We start from the raw sequence: 17,633 nt of genomic DNA, 5'->3' as shown, positions 1-17,633 counted from the left end.
ATGTCACTAGGGTAGTTCTGGCTGGCCACATTCTCCACCTCCTACAGAAGTCATTGTCGTTGCCTTGGTAAAGGTTACCTCAGAGAACATGACAGTGTCATGCTACATGGACTTGTGAGAAAGAGCTGAGGGTGGCAAGGGCGACTCGGTCGCCACTCTCACTGGAAAACCTGGGCAAGTCAGGTACCTCCTGTGAGCCCCAGCTTCCTCATTAAAGAGCAAGAGTAGCCCAGGTTAAATTTTCGTGATTATAACATTTAATATATGAAGGTATGTTTGTAGCATTTTTAAGTTAAGGATTTGGGCCTATTATTATCAAACAGAAATGCTGAAGGATAATAGGCTTATAAAGAAACACACATAATGGGCTTCTTTTTTTAACATAGGTATTATGCTGCCATTTGTAATTGAGAGGCTATTTAAGTATCCGTATTTAAACACAAACATAGCATATATATATATAGTGTGTGTGTATATATAATATACATATTGTATATGTAAAATGATACATAAAATGATGGAGGTAATATATATTTTCCTTTTCTTTTGTTCCTTCATGCATCTGAAAGTCTAAGGGTTGGCTGTGCCTGTTTCCGGGAATCAAGTCCATGACACAGCCTTGGGCATGAAGCCAACTTCTGTCTCACCAACACAAGATTCTTTGCAATTATCCACATTTCAGGAAAACAACTTATAAATTATGAGGTTTAAAAGAATCACCACTTAGCCTTCAAAACTTCCCATCGCCACAAGTATACAGACATTTGGAGGCTCTGGGCTGCTCTCACCAAACAGCTGTGCCCTCTGCGGCACAGAGAGAATCCCATCTCCATCCACATGCCCCTGCGCATGGCACACACACCCACACCTGCTCTGGACATCTCAGAGTGTGGCGTGGGCTTGTAGCAGCAACCTGGTCCGCTCTGCTTCCGGTTGGCTATAACTTCAGCCCAGCTACTTTGGAGCGTTTACACAGAAGAGAAGCCATAGATGAGAATGGTGTCTTCATCCATTCTGTGCTTGCAAGAGTATAAACCAATCGCCACTTCCCTACTCCCAATTAAAGGAAAGAAGTGAGCCTCATACAAGGAATCTTGAGCCCCTACTATTAGAAGTCACGTACTCAGTGGAAAGAAGATGAAAAGCAATGTGGATTACCGTGTTGGAAGTGGAGATGAGCTTAGCAGCTGGTTGAATTACCATATCAAAGAGCACACTGTCCCAGTGATAATTCTTGGGCAAAGTAGATTCAAGACATTTTCGATTAAACCTTTTCAAGCCACAGCTCAGTTGGGCAGCATCTGGTATGTATTGTGGCCTGTTTGCTGGAACTTTGCAAAAGTGTGAAATACCCAGCTTCGGCTGGAGCAGCATGGGGCCCTGGGTGCCATCTGTAACACAATGGCACCTCTTAATTTTCATAATCAACAGAAAATACTTTATAACAACAATATTCAATATTGGAACTATTCCACTCATCTGAATAATTGGACTAGACTATCATTATGAAGTGGGCAGTGAAAAGCAACATGCAAAAATAGTTTCTGCTGGAGACCATACTTTCCAAAACTTGTCTTCTACTGCAAGGGCTACTAAATACAGAGTCCTCACAAGTTCTGGGCTTTTGGGGTCCCACAGGTGAATTCTCTATGATCATTGCAATACTGCGAAATTAAAGGTAGACAGCATTAGAGGTACTTTGTGGGTTTTTGCTTTCTCCCTCCCTCCCCCTTCTTCCCTTCCTTCGCTTTCTTCCTTCTTTCCTTCCTTCCTTTTAATAAATAATACAAAAATGAAATAATACAGAGCTTGCCGTGACTAGACAGCCAATAAGTAGAACTGGAATTCAAGCTAGTTCTCGCACTGTCTAGATCTTACACCACTTTTGAGTATCATTCTTGTGTTTTCAGATACTTCCTATTTTCTTAGGTCACCCTTCTGTTTCCTGTCAGATTATTGTGTTCTCTGTTTGTTTATTTATTTATTTATTTATTTATTTATTTATTTAAGATTTTATTCATTTATTTGACAGAGAGACACAGCGAGAGAGGGAACACAAGCAGGGGGAGTGGGAGAGGGAGAAGCAGGCTTCGCACCGAGCAGGGAGCCCGATGCGGGGCTCGATCCCAGGACCCTGGGATCGTGACCTGAGCCCAAGGCAGACGCTTAACCACTGAGCCACCCAGGCGCCCCTACTGTGTTTTTTAAATGTCATCGCAGTATTGGAGACTTTGTCAGTCCGTAATGCACTTACATTGCCGACTATCTCTTTGGTAGTGGGACGGTCATTCAGTACCTAATAAAGCCAGTTGGCAGAAATGTAGTCGTACACCAGGATGTTGTTTGTGGTTTAGCATGAGTTCAATGTGATTACTGAAAAGTGAACTGGCTTGTTTGTAGACACCCTTAAGCTAGTGTCCAAAAATTTAACTCGATTTAATTTAATGGAAAATTATTTACCAAGTGTATAGCATGCATAAGGAACTTACAGGGACAGGTGAGTGCAAAGATAAGTCAGCGGGCCGCACAGTGGCCTGCCCAAAAGATAGGTCCATCCACATTCTACCCACCAGAACCTACGAATGTGACCTCCCTTAGAAAAAGGTCATGGCAGAGAGGTGTATCATCTGTTAGTTTCTTAGGCTGTGCAACAGATTACCACAAACTGAATGGCTCACAGCAATAGACATATGTTGTCTCACACTTCATGAGTAACCACTGCCCCTCTGCACGGGGTGGCCTGGTACAGTGGACAGAATGCGCACTATACAGACTCCTTGCTCTGTCCCAGCTGGCTTTGTGCAAGAGGGTGGGCTCTTGCACTTATGTGAGTCTCATTTTCCTCAGCTCTAAAATAGGCATATCCCCTGCCTTGCAAGATTATCATACAGATTAAAAATAATTTATTTGAAATGCTGAGCACAGTGTCAACGTCTTAGTGGGCACTCAATAAATAGTAGGTATACTGAATGCTATAAACTGCAATCAAGATTTAAAATAAACTTGTGATCGGATCTAACAAGTTCAGTTCTGGGGTTCTTTGTTCTTTAGTTCTGGGTTTCATATAGTCTGTTGTCTTTATGCATTTTCTTCTCCCACAAAGAACTTGGTTTTGAGGATCCAACTAAAAATGGTTTTATTCCCAATGTAAGGCATGCACATGGGATATATGCTCAGTCATGTATCTAAATAGTAAACATTAAATATTTTACTAAAGCATATGTCATGCTTCAGGTGCCACCTTGGCTCCAGAAATGATGTGTATATGTAGAACATTCAAACAAGGTAATTGGGGAGAATTTACTAGGGAAATCTTTACAAAGTTGCGGGCAAAGTTGGATAGTACCCTGGGCGAGCTCCTGGGCCTGTCAGGGCAAAGGCAGGCATACTCCTGGGGTACTTGCCAGGCCAGGGAAGGAGCTACACTTGGATCTGAAGGAGAAAGCTTTGTTGGTGGAGGAATGGCTAACTGGGGAGGGCGGCGGATAGTCAGTGCCAAGACCTCTCCCTTCTCTTGCCCTCTCTGTCTCTGCGGGGCTGCCTTTGGCATTTCCACCCAAGAGCCAGAGAGCAAAGGAGCCTTGTTTTGTAGACGTAACCACTAGGCGTCTGGCTCCTGGGTACAGAGCAGGGTACAGAAGGTTCCAGAGTGGATCTGGTGGGGCAAATGCACAACATGACTCTAAACAGTATCCCATGAAAAAAATCCCAGTTAGTACCTACTTTGCAAGAACAATAGGTAATTTTGGTTATTGATTAAAGAGAGAATCATTTTGTCATCTGGAGCTTTACTAAGAGCTAATCATTATGCTATGTTAGTAGTAAATGGCAGGAAGATGTTATATATTCATAAAGGCAGGAAGAATAACAGAGAAATGGCTTAGCTGTCAAGCATTTTGTGTTCAAGCATACTATCCTTGACCCCATGACTAAATGATGCTCATCAAGTACGTTGTGATTGAGAGGAAGCAGTGATGGGGGCATGTTCATTCTGCTTTTGTCTTTCAATGTGATTTGGCATGCATTCATTACACACCGAGAGAACCATGTGCTGGTCAGCTATACCTCACTAAAGCTTAATAAAAAAAGGAAGAAGAATGTATTCCTTTCTCACACCCCACCTAGAATAACATGAATTCTTTGACTTTCAGACATTCAGCTCTCAAATGTTTTCCGGGATGCATTATGGACATAAGTGGGGCACAGTGCTACCCTACCTTTCCAAAGGATGGAATGTAATGAAAAGAAACAGACCTTGCTGGGTTGTCCGCCGGCACATGGGGTGGGATGGCTGGATGAAATGGGAGCTCTGCTTTAATTGCTTAAGGACCCTCCATACTTTCACCATAGTGGCTGCACCAGTTATATTCCCATCAGCATCCTTGCCAACACTTGCTATCTCTTGTCTTCTTGACAACAGCCATTCTAACAGGTGTGAGGTGGCATTCCATTGTGGCTTTGATTTGCATTTCCCCACTAATTAGTGATGAATTGAGCTCCTTTTCATGTACCTGTTGGCCATTTGTCTGTTTCCTTTGGGGAAATGTCTACTCAGGTCCTTTGCCCATTTTTTAATTGAGTTATTTGTTTTTTGCTATTGAGTTGTACAAGTTCCCTGTATATGTTGGATATTAACCCCTTATCAGATATGTGTTTTGCAAATGTTTTCTCCCATTCCATAGGATGCCTTTCATTTTGTGATGGTTTCCTTTGCTGTGCATAAGCTTTTTAGTTTGTTTTTTCTTTATTGTCTTTGCTTTTGGTGTTAAATCCAATAAATCATTGCCAAGATCAATGTCAAGAAGTCCATCTTTAGTTGATTATTGTGACTGATGTAAGGTAGGGATCCAATTTCATTTTTCTTCATGTGGCTGTCCAGTTTTCCCAGCACCACTTCCTGAAGAGACTTTCTTTTCCCCACTGAGTATTCTTAGCACCCTAGTCAAATATTAATCAACCATAAATACAGGCATTTATTTCTGGGCTCTCTGTTTTGTTCTATTGGTCTGTGTGTCTATTTTTATGACAGTGACATAACATTTTGATTACTACAGCTTTGTTGTATAGTTTGAAGTCAGGAAATGTGATGCCTCCAGTTTTGTTCTTCTCAGGCTTGCTTTGGCTATGTGAGGTCTTTGATGGTTCCATACAAATTTTAGGATTGTTTTTTCTATTTCTGTGAAAAGTGGAAACAAACTCTCTTACTCTTTTACTCACCCAGATGAATTAATCATTAGGTTTATGGTTTTTGTTCTAGTATATTTGCATTTTAGCAAGGAGGGAGGGATAAGCATTCTCTTTTAATCTGAAGTATAGAAAAATATTGTATCTATTAGCTAAACGCAGAATTGGGTATACAGAACCTACTTTTACTCCAGAATGTCTTTCTGCTCATTTGTGACCGTTCCATAGAAAGCTTTTAACACTCAAGACTGTTTCCAGAATTTCTCAAGGGCTCATAATTATTTAATTCAACCACAGTGACATCTCCTGGCTGAGACGAGAAGTAACTGCTAGACATCTTCAGAGGTGCTAGAAGATTATGAAGATATAAAAGAGAGAAATAAAAGATGTTTGCCACATGCTTTGTTTTAAAGCCATCAGCATTTTATAAGTTGTTATTATTACTACCATGTTCAGACAATCAGTGAGTGATCAGAACTAATATTTCCCTTTACTAAAGGTAGATAAATAAAGCAAAAAAAAAAAAAAAAGGCATTTTAAAATTGGCAAGGCCTTGTGGGAAATATTGCCAGACCCTTACAAAAGGAGTTGTAAGGACTTTCGCTCACAGATTCCCGGGGCCTTCTCTTATCTCTTGTTTTGAGTTAGATGACTAGTTTTGTGAATACTACATATATTTCTTTTTTCTTAACTACTTTGGGATACAAGGCTAAGGAGTGATCACACAATTGTATGCTGATTTTAGGCTCCTTTATTCCTGCTTTGTAACAAAGAAGCTATTGTTTGCAACCGAATAATAATGTGAGAGGGGACAGTGGGTAAGAAATCCAACACAAAAGGTCCTTCCTCTATAGATAGAAATTTGGCTTCTCTACAGGCCCGAGAGCGCAAGCAGGGTGCATTTCCTGTGGGAAATATTTTAAAACTTTTTTTAGCCTCATTTGTTAATGCGATGCCTTATCATGAATTGCTCAGGAAACTTTTAAGAGACATTTGAAGGCTTAGCAGCCTTCGATAAGAGCTTGGCCAGAGGAAGCCTTGAGTGTGATTCTGTGGTTCCTCTTCACTGGTTATGCCCCATGCCCAGTCTGGTTTTTGTTTGTGTGGTTGCTTTTCCTTCTCTTCCTCCAGGGATGAGCTCAGGGACTGGAGAATGCATGGCTCTGACCTGAGATGAAAGACCTCTGAGAAAAGAATAAACAGGTAGTGGCACACACAGAACTAGAAAGACTTCCTTCTTAGGCAGTGACTAACATTTTTCAAAATACATAATTGTTTGCAGTTCGGAGAGATGCAGTCAAAAGCTGACTTAGTGACTCACACCGGGATTTTAAGTATCAATCTGGGGAGTCTGACATAATCATCAGGATCAGATGCAGCCTGCAAGCCTGAAAGCCTGCGTTAACATCCTAATGAAGATATGTCTAAGAGTCAGATAGCACTATTATCATCCAGGTACCTTTTTTATGGGGAGCACCTAAAAATTCATGTCCTTTAAGCCTTGCTAATCTGAACAAAATGTGCTTTCCTTAAGGACTAAGTCACAAGAACTATCTGCAAACAAAAAAAGTGTGTTTGAGCACTAAAATCATCTCAAGGTTTTGCTTCGTGCATTTTTTTTTTTATCAAGAGATGAATACAGATAATTCCATTGTCCTTTATTTTGGGGGCTAAGTGGGGAGGGTGGGAGAAAATAATATTTTTGTTTTAAGTTGGAAAGAAGTTGGGGCGCCTGGGTGGCTCAGTTGGCCAAGTGTCTGCCTTCAGCTCAGGTCAGGATCCATGGGTCCTGGGATCCAGCCCCACATCAGGCTTCCCGCTCAGCAGGGAGTCTGCTTCCCTCTGTCTCTCCCTCTGCCCCTCCCCACCGCTCATTCTCTTTCTCCTTCTCTCAAATAAATAAAATCTTTTAAAAAAAACTAAAGATTAAAAAAAAAAGCACACATCTTTTGGTAGTTTTGCCTATTCAGAGATCCAAATGGACATGAACATCTCATTGGTTTCCAAAGCATGCTCATCAGATTCCTACCATAAATATAACAGATGAAGAGAAAATGGAGTCACATCTTAAAACTGGAATAATAGCAGGCCCCAAGCTGTCAAGTTTTCATGATAATCTATAATCTGGTTTTTTTTTTTTCAGTTGATGACCTGACAGTGTGTTTTCCCAAGACAACTTACTCCTTGAGAGTATTTTCTTACTAAAGGAGTATGCCATTTGAAGTACACTGTATCCATTGTCATGTTTCAGTGCTATACATTCTTCCTGCAATAGATTGCATGTAGAGTAAGATGTTAGGTTATGAGTAAATCTTGAGGTGTAATAAGATTCTTAAAGTCAACCCTGAAAATCTCTGAATGGTTTTCTGCTATAGAAACCAAGAATGTCTTGTTCCATAAGGAAAGATAAGGTGGGGGACCTTGCTGTGAGTCATAATGATGGTAAGGACACATTTTCTAATAAACACCCATGGGGGAAAACCAGAGGGCAGGTAAATTCTCTAACTGCAGGGGTCAGCAAACTCTGATGCACAGGCCAAATCCAGCCTGCCAGCTCCTTTCTAAATAAAGTTTTATTGGAACACAGCCACGCTCACTTGTCTGCACACTGGGTACGGCTGCTTTTGTGCTACAAAGCCGAGTTGAGAACTTACAACAGAGACTGTTTGGCAGTTGAAACCTGACAGTCCATTTCTTTGCGGAGAAAGTTTGCCAATCCCTGCTTTGCTAGTTTGTCTGTTTAGAATCTGCACAGTTCCTGACCCAAACTGCTAAATCAGAACACGGAGTCCTAGATATAGACACAAGTAATTACGTGAGAAAAAAGCATCAGAGCACTTGGATTTCACACCCTGCCATGACATCCATTTCCTGTACGACTTGCAAACGGGAGAGAAGCTTTTAGCACCTCGGCAGTCAATATCTTTCCCTCCCACTGATACAATCCCAGATTCACTAGGAGCCACTGGGCCAGGCCAGAGAGGATTAAGGAATTCTGTGGACTGCCTGAGGTGTCCCTCAGGTTGGCCAAGTCAGTGCTAAAATGAAGCATGGACAAAGCAGCACAGAATGATTTGCAAATAGGCCAAAGGAGACCTCGAGGTCCTGGGGGGAAAATTGAGAGAGGTACTGCAGAGTGGTGGTTTTACTCTCACTAACTTTGTTTTTGTGCCCATCCACAATGGTCAGGAGAAGGGCACAACTCTCGCAATTATCACAAACAGTTACACTTTTTTTTGGCTGGTTTAAAAAAGAAAAGCACTTATTGGCAGGTAATCTGAACTACAAAGTGGATTTCAAAAAGAAATAGAACACAGCTAAGAGATCATCTGGGCCATTACCATGAGTGTAGGTTTGAAAGGGATTCAGTTTTTCCCTGTAAATTAATCTCCTTGCTATGAAAGCAAATGTAGGACAGAGCATGCAGGACAAGGGTGACAAGACAGTAGGTCATCCAGTCCCAAGGCCTCTTAAGAGTGAAAGTGGCATTCGTAATAAATAAGCCGAGTTAACAGGTATAACACAGGGCTATCCCGGGTGAATCTGATGTGTGGGCTCCCATATAAACATGATGTTGATAGCATTGAAGGTGCTTGGCTTCAGGGCTGAGCTAGAACATGCAGCACCCTTGTGAGAGTTTCAAGAAGGGACTGCTTTCTGTGGCCCCCTAGGCATGGGCTCCCTTTCCTCTGGACTGATGCAGCCCTGCTCTTTAGGGCGTAGCTCGCTGAGTGGCAGACCGAATCTCAACCCCCAAGCTGAGCCCCCTGCCCAAATGTCTGGCAGGACACAATCGCATGTGGCTATCTTGCTTGGCAGTGAACAGAGATGATGGTAGTTAAAATAGGTTCATGGGGACGTATCCTGTTCAGTGTATGCAGCATTTCAACCTTGATCTAAAATCAATATTAATTGAACAGTTACAGATTTCAGTTGAAACAGATCTTAATAATAACCTGCAATTTAGCAAGAAAGTTGTGAGGCCTGGGCTTTTAAAAATGTAACTTTATGCTCCTGAGAGAAATTTTATGTTCTGAAACCTAAAGTCATCTCAGTCATAGGAAATATTGGCTTTTAGATTTGCCTGGACCTTCCGGGGGAGAGTAATTTGGATCTTTCCACTTAATTTTCCAGATAATTGCTGTGGTTCCTCCCCCATTTCTCCATTAATACAGCCCAGATGACAGAAAGAGATATCAAGGAGAAAAAAAAAAAGGAACTCAGACATGGAGAGTAAAACAAGATGGCTATCATATTAAGAGCGTTGGTGCCATTTCACGTAATTCTTCTGACCACAAGCTGTAGCAAACCTCTCCGTCTGCTATTGTTCTCCATGTTCCTGGCAGACTCTAAGCTTCTTATTTGTAAAGACTGATGACCAAAACGTGTGTCTTGAAGCACACAGACGACCCACAGGGCTTGCCAAGACCCCTCACATTGCTAAGCGGAGGCTCTCCCTCCTTCACTCGAGGATGATGGAGAAGCAAATAAAAACCACTTAAGTGCTTTATGCTTTTCTTTTCTTCCAGTTCCCCTTTTCCTTTGGGTTCATTTAATTTCTTCCATTTATGAATCTTACGGTTTCTCCGCATTGTCCGAGACTTCCTTCAGCGCTGATGAATTCACTTTTTTTATGACTAAGTATTGTTTTTTGAAAAAAAGGGGGACATAAGAATTTATATTTATATATGCACATGTAAAAAGTCTTTAGGATTCGCAAAATCTAGTAACGGGTGATGCTGAGAGCCGTGCCCTGAGCAGATAGGAGATGGAATTAAAAGAGGCTTTTCACTGCGTATCTTGGTTTTCTTGCACTTATGGTATATGTGAATTTGTTACCTGCTCAACAAATTAAGTTACAGTATTTTTTAAGTTGAAACAAACAAAAACAAAAAGACAACAGGAAGTTGAGCAAAACGCCTCATCAGCGCTCTCCCCTCCGGTAGAATCAGGAAGGTCTAGCAGATATCCAGTCTTCTGAAAGACCGTGGCTGGTATGTTTGTGTCAGAGCTTTAAATACGTTTTGATCTCCAACTCTGCCTGGTCAGCCTCGGGGGAGATGAAATTCCCTGCCTGCACATGAGGATTCTGAGCTAGACTGAAAATTAAATGTAATGACATACAGACCCTTGTGGCCCAACATGGTGCATGGAGGCTGTCCCTTTTGCCAGAGTTTATTGCAGATAATCACACATTTTCGTACTTACTGACAATCACTTGTACTCATGCATAAGAGAAGCAGTGAATGGATGATAACATGCTTAGCACTAACCAGGCAGTTGAATGCACTCTGCCCAGTGGAGCCTCCCCTGTAACTGAGAAGACAGCCGTCTAAATACCCAATATCAGTGCGCTGTCATAGGTGCAATGCGTGGTACAAAATGAGACATGGCTCACTATAAAGCTCTGTAGGAAGACACGAGAAGGGGCTACTCTCTTGGCCTAGATGGGTCAAGGAAGAATGTGTGCCTATATCTGATTCCCATTGGAACCACCATCAAGGTCTTTTAGACACCTCCCCGTACCCTCTTGGAGGGGAAAAAAAGGTCACGATGCTGAGTGTGTCTAAAAAGGCTTGAGGAAGAATGTTCAGTGCATCAGCACAGTGCCCTACAGGGATTAGCATCAGGTCCTTACAAGGTCCATTCTCTCGGTGAAACATACTGTCTTGGAGTTTCATTGGTAGGTCATGAGAAAGTTGACCAGCTTTAACCAGGGCAAAATATTTCTTTCCAAATATCACTGTCAGCAATTAAAGTCACATACAGTCATAAAGTTCTTTGGTTTTGTTTTTTTTTTTTTTTCATTTTGTTTTTTCTAATTACTAACCATTGTACGAGAGTCTTTGAGAAAGCTTCTTTTCGAGTCAGTTGGGAAACAAAGATTTTGGGAAGGATTTTACCTGGCACTGAGAAAAAAAAAACATTTTAATAACACCTTATTCACTTTTGTACCTTCATTGAAATAGGGGGTTGAACACACAATAGAACAGGGTATGTTGGCTATGAAGGAGGTGCTGTCATACTGAATGTTAAGAGAAGGAAAAAAGCAAAAATCGACAAGTAGGACTATACTACGTTAAAAAAAAGCTTCTGCACAGCAAGGGAAACAATCAACAAAAGTAAAAGACAACCTACTGAATGGGAGAAAATATTTGCAAATCATATCTCTGATAAAGGGTTAATATCCAAAATATATAAAGAACTCATACAATTCAATAGCAAAAATACAATCTGATTTTAAAATGGTCAAAAGACCTGGACAGACATTTTTCCAAAGAAGACATACAGATGGCCTCCCACAAGCCAGGTAGGTGGTGTGGTCATTTCATGCAGTCTTTGCAACAAACTGAAAAGACAGACATTTTCTTCTCATCTTGTAGACCAGGAAATGACAGCGCAAGAAGGTGACGTGTACTTGCCAACAAGTAGTATGTGTTGAAGGCAGACTGGTGAGGCCTTATCTGAACGTACCCTGGCCTCTAGGGTCCACTGTACTTGAAGGAGCCATGTTCTGGGTGTTGAACCAGGACATTTTGAAAGTCCTATGGCCCGTCTCTTCAGCAGGCCCTGCCTCCAAACCTGAGAGTACACTTTGGTCAAGTTGGCCTTGTCAGAAAATGCACCTGCAAGTGACTGTTTTGAGGATTGTGTCAGCCAGGGTTCTCCAGAGAAACAGAACCAATGGGACTCTGTGTATATGTACACATAACCAAAACTGGTGTATATGTATGTGTGTGTGTGTGTGTGTGTGTGTGTGTGTGTGTGAGAGAGAGAGAGAGAGAGAGAGAGAGAGAGAGAGAGAGAGAGAGAGAAGAGAGATTTATTTTAAGAAATTGGCCTATAGGATTGTGGGGTTGACTAGTCTAAAATCCATAAGGCAGACCAGCAGGCTGCTAACTCAGGCAAGAGTTGATGCTACAGACTTTCTTCTTTTCTGAGAAATCTCATTTTTTGCTCTTTTCGACCTTCAACTGTTTGGATAAGGCCCATCTATGTGTTAGCCACATCTATAAAATACCCTCATGGCAATGCCTGAGTACTATAGTCTAGCCAGGTTGACATATAACACTAACCATCATAAGGGATTTGAGCCATTGACAGTTACTAGAAGAAAGTATAGTAGTAAGTTAAAGGTTAAAGCCATAGGATTACTATACTTAACAGGACTGTGGAGCAACCCACGCGTATAACCGGTTTTTAGTGGAAAGCTAACTGTATGTGGTGTATAATAATGAACATCATGGGTCGAAAGTGTGGCTTTCATTGTGGTAAGAAAATACAAGACATATCATTGCTACTGTAAAGAATCTTCTTCTGTATAGGTTTTTATTTATCAATGGATAGAGTCCTCCACCTTGGTATCAAGTGAAATAAGCAAGCCAGAGTTCTTAAATATTCTTTTCCAGCACTAGAAATATTCACTGAGGGAGGGGTCAGGATGTGTGTGGATCAAGGTGGAAGAGGGGTGATCCCGTGCAGAAGATTTTAAGCCTAAATGGTCAACGTAATAACTTCTTTCCATACTTCTGCAGGGGCTTATTTTGCCTGCACGTTTACTAATACTTTACTGCATTTGATGAACTTACTGAGAGTACATTTATCTCCCTTCTATCCATGAAAGTCCCAGACGTTGGAGACTTGAAGTTAACAAGACTTAGCCTAATGGAGTGTTCTTCACCTCAGCAGAAAAAAGGAAGCTGTCAAGATGGCCAAAGACCACACATGTGATTAGGCTTCCCCAGTTCCCACCCTTCCCGCATGCCCACATTCGATTCATCGACAAGTCCAGTTGGCTCTACCTCCAGAACCCACCTTGAGTCTGAGTACTTCTCACCGTCTCCTCTGTGATGTCATCTCACCCCTTCTTTGGATTGCCCTCCCTCTATTCTTACCCCAATGGTCCATTTTTGACCCAGCAGCAAGAGGGATGTTTTACAGCATAGCCAGATCATGTCAAGTCCCTGCTTGAAATTGAATCCCATTCAGGTAAAATCCACGTTCCTCTGCATGGCCCTCTGTATGGTCTCCCCTGCCAATGTCCAACTTTCACCCCTGAATTCACGGCCATGCAGCCATTCCCTCTCTCTCCCTTGGTCATGTTAAGCATGGCCTCAGCCCAGGACATTTGCACTGGCTCCTCCCTCTCTCCTGAGTTTCACTTGGCTCTCTCCTTTTGGTCTCAGCTTAAATATCTCCCCAGAGGAGTCTCTTCTGCCCTCCAGCTAAACCAGCACTGCTGTCTGCACCGCCAGGTCGTTCTTCACCAAATCCCCCCCTGTGGTTTTTCTTTGCACTTAACTGTAAAATCTGTTGATGGACTTCATGACTGTTTGTCCCTCCTGAAGAGAAAATGAGATCCTTGAAGACATGGCCCTCAGCTAGTACCTGCTATGTCCTCAGAGTGTCTATGTGTGCGTCACCATGGTGGACATCTGATGACTAGCTGTGAACTGGCTGGTTTCTAGCAGTTTTATGCTCAGACTTGGGAAATCAGCCACTTAAAAATATTTAACCAATGTTTTATCCCTGAATATAGCCCAAGTAGAGCCTTGATCCCCATTTCATAGATCCCTGTCTCTGTAACGGTGGGTTTGAGTCGGATAAAAGCGACTTTGGTATTTCCCATAATCACTTCTTGTCTTCTTCTTGAATATAGCATTGTCTTCTCCTTGCATTTAACAATGGTAAGAAGAAAAGCTGTAGCAAATGAGCGCTTGAGGGAACCTGAGTCACTCTGCACGAATCCAAGCCTAGATTATCTTGCCATAAATTTCATATTGAATTTGGGCATTGAAAGTGCATTTATGCCCAATTAAATATTCTTTGCTCCTATTTCTCTCACCGTCCCCCTTCTCTCTTTCTTTCTCCACAATCCCAGTGTTTCAGGATTTGTCACGTGTCCTGCCACCCAGATGGGAGAATTCATTAGATGACCTCCACCATTCTCCAAAGGCTCTACTGTTTGCCTTAGAAATAAAGAAGGAGAATAATTTTAATAGCATCTATTTCCCCTGCTCCTGGGTCTCACTTCATTCCTTGCACCCACAATCTCATCCAGTACAAGGACACCATGTGACGGGCAAGTCAGGCCCTCCAGCAGACGTGCAGGGGGTCACCCAAACGGGAATGATCGTGTTTGAGGCACAGGATTTAGACATTCCACAGCAGTCCGCCAGGACATTCTGTATACATCCAGCTGCTGCAGTAAGTGGTGCCAGCTTTCTGAAAGAGATATCACGAGATTCTTACCATCACTTGTAGTTATTTGTCACTGTTTGTTCTCACCCAAATATGAAAACAATTGACTTTATCCTTCAATATTGTTTGTTAACACCAGACTCATTTTTTGCAGTTTCTTTTCACTGCATTCTCACTTTACTGTTCCACATTAAAAGTTGACTATCGTGTTAGTTTGCTAGGTGACCATAAGAAAGTACCACAGACGGAGGGGTGAGGGGTGTTGGGCTTAAACAACAGAAATGTAGTTTCTTAGAGTCTGGAGGCTGGATGTCCAAGAGCAAGGTGTGAGCAGGGTGAGTTTCTTCTGAGGCCTCTCTCCTTGGCTTGAAGATGGCCAGCTTCTCTTGCGTCCTCACATCGTCTTCCCCTGTGCATCTGTGTCCTAATTTTCTCTTCTTGTAAGCACACCCGTCCTACTGGAGTGGGGCCCATCCTAGGACCTCATTTTAACTTAATCACCTCTTTAAAGACCCTATCTGCAAATGCAGGCTTTCTGAGGTACTGGGGGTTAGGAATTCAGTATATGAATTGGCAGGGGTGGGGGGCACTCAACCCACAGCAACTACATAGAGACTGGAATAGAGAAGCATGTTGTTCTGAATTTACCAGCTGTAGGCCAGTGAAGAGGGCCGACATCTCTTTTAGATCCTGAAATTTCACTCTTCCCAAATAGAAATTCACTCCTTGAATGTAGTAACTACAAATACTCCACACTCTGAAGTTCTAATGAATGATCATATCCTGTATAGTAGTATATTATATGAATACATAATTTTTTAATTTTTATGGATTTTAAGTTTTTTATGGACTTAACTTGAGATCTATATAAAGGCCACATCTTCACTGTGGATTCATATAGTGATATCTAATTACAAAATTCTTTGAGAAACTGTATCACTATAGCCATTGAGAAATTTTATAAATAGTCAACGCAGGGCCGCAAAGACCCTATTCAGCCTCTAAGGTCACTGGGGTATCAGCTATAATCAATTTTAGGAGAAAAATAATCCATTCAGGAGAAAAAGATTAGATCATAGGATTTTTAAACAGAAAGCTAAGGTATTTGTGCTAACTTGAAGTATTTGATGGGATTTACTTAATCATTCAGCATCTGTGGATATAAAATAAATTTCTTCACTTTTGTTAATTTATTTTAAATTGAAAAATTATTTGGGTATTGAAGATGATGAAAAACTACCCTTCCTTTTTCAGGCTATGAGTAGAGCAAGAAAAGTGAAGCTTGATTTTTGTCCTACCACTCTTTGTTTGTTTCTCAAGTTGACCTGCTTTAAAAAACCTCATAATTACACAATCAGATTTACAAGTAATAAAGTCCTTCCAGATCGTCTGATCTGATTCCAGAATCTAGAGTTATGGTAACTGAGACCCAAGAAAAGCAAAGTGACTTCACTTCCAATTGAACAATTAAACAGAAATATTTAAAACTTAAAAATAAGCCTGTTTAATTTGTTCCAATAATTCTTCCATTTGCTCATTTATAGGCTACATAATCTAGCTGTTTTTATTCTCTGAAATAATGCAACGCCTGCCACTTTTGTACTTGTTGTTTCTTTGGTCAAAGCAGAAAAATTAACTCCACAAACACTCACACTTAACATGTTGATTTGTGGATGATTCCTCTCAAAATTACCTTCCCATGTATCTGCTTAAATTACCTTTGACAAATGTAAATACAAGAACCAAAACAAATCTCTGGCAGAGCCTGAGAGAAAAAAAAAATAATGTAAATAACTTAAAAATAACTTGCTGTTTTAAAACAGTTTGAGAAATTAGGGAGCCAGCAATGGATGGGAGGGAGTTGAAAGATTTTGAATAGAGAGCGATGTCAAGACAGCAACATGGTGGATCTTCCACACGGGGCCTCATTTGAGCGTGTGGATGTTGTGATGATTATCAGGGCAGGTTGGGACCTGAGATGTAAAACAGGACTTCTACCAACAAACTTGGCTACGTGATCACCCTACTTTTTAGGAAAATTTACCCAGCAGAGACTTCTGGGACCGACTGGACAGATCACAGATTGGTAAGCGTGTCTCTCAAATACACCAGCTAAAGAGAGTGGGGGCCCACACGTACCCAGAAGCAGCTCTCCTCTTGGCCAAGTAGCAGAAGTGGACAGGGACATGCTTTGTGGTATCCCCATCCTGTCTGGACCAAAGCTGCCCCTCTGTCAAATGCATACTGTCCTACAGGGTATCTTCCATTTCCAAATTTGTGGCATGACTACATTTCTAAACAGTAAAGAATATATATGTTAAAATGAGAAACAAAAGGTGATCATTTTGACAAGGTGAGACACGCCAAGTTGGCAGAGGAGGTGGACCACTCTGCCTTCAGAGATCCCCCACGTGCCTCAGCTGACCCTCAGCCACGCTGAGGTTGGGCCATGAGAGGAAAGAACTGTGTTCCCAGCAACCCCAGGGAGCTTGCATGGATAAGCTGCAAATAGCCCCCTCTGGTCAACAGAGAGAAGCTGCTGTGGTCACCCGTGGGTGACATTCAGCACATTCTGACGAAATGCAGGCAGAGTGTTTAAATGGGGTTTTCTGATAATACTAAATGTCTCAGATTCCTGATTAGAGCGTAAAATTGCAAATTGTGGGTTTTTTTTTAAAGATTGTATTGATTTACTTGAGAAAGAGAGAGCATGAATGGGGGGGTGCGTGAGAAGCAGAGGGAGAAGCAGACTCCCCGCTGAGCAGGGAACCCCATGCAAGATTGATCTCAGGTTCCTGGGATCATGACCTGAGCTGAAGGCAGACCTTTAAAACTGAAGTACCCAGGCACCCCTGCAAATTGGTTTTAATCGAATTCCCCCTAACTGGGTATTTACTTTTGCCTCCAATGCTTGTTTTTCTTTTGCATTTGCAAGGAAGGTGTCAGTAAATTGAGCTTCCCAATTCTCAAGCATCGTTTCCAGAAATAGGAGCATGTATTCCTTAAAATCACCAAATACACAGATTTCTCGCAGCAAGGCACCCCCAGAAGCGATCAGGGCGGGTATCTTTGCCCATGGTTGGAAGTTAACGCCTGAGTCTGAATGGGCAAATGTGCATGGCTTTGTGTTACTTTAGATTGCACTCCGCTCGGAATTCACGGGTTGTCCAGAGCTGAAACTGTTTGGTCCTCAGCTCAGGTCATGATCCCGGTGTCCTGGGATCGAGTCCCACATCGGACTCCCTGCT

The 17,633-nt window shown here is 41.9% G+C and overlaps 1 protein-coding gene and 1 long non-coding RNA gene across 3 annotated transcripts in view; both read left to right on the top strand.

Moving 5' to 3' along the window:
* Nucleotides 1-17,633, top strand: part of FBXL7 (F-box and leucine rich repeat protein 7) — a 388,316-nt gene that overhangs the window by 269,056 nt on the left and 101,627 nt on the right. The window lies entirely within an intron of this gene.
* On the top strand, nt 118-1,693 carry LOC141371517 (uncharacterized). The gene is made up of 2 exons (XR_012376523.1): nt 118-270; nt 570-1,693. It is a non-coding gene; the product is annotated as an uncharacterized lncRNA (long non-coding RNA).

Source organism: Callorhinus ursinus, unplaced genomic scaffold, assembly GCF_003265705.2.
Source record: "Callorhinus ursinus isolate GAN/ISIS: 27379988/994484 unplaced genomic scaffold, GSC_fseal_2.0 scaffold3, whole genome shotgun sequence".
NCBI lineage: Eukaryota > Metazoa > Chordata > Mammalia > Carnivora > Otariidae > Callorhinus > Callorhinus ursinus.
Note: the sequence above shows the minus strand (reverse complement) of the source record. Positions and strands in the feature narration are given on the sequence as shown.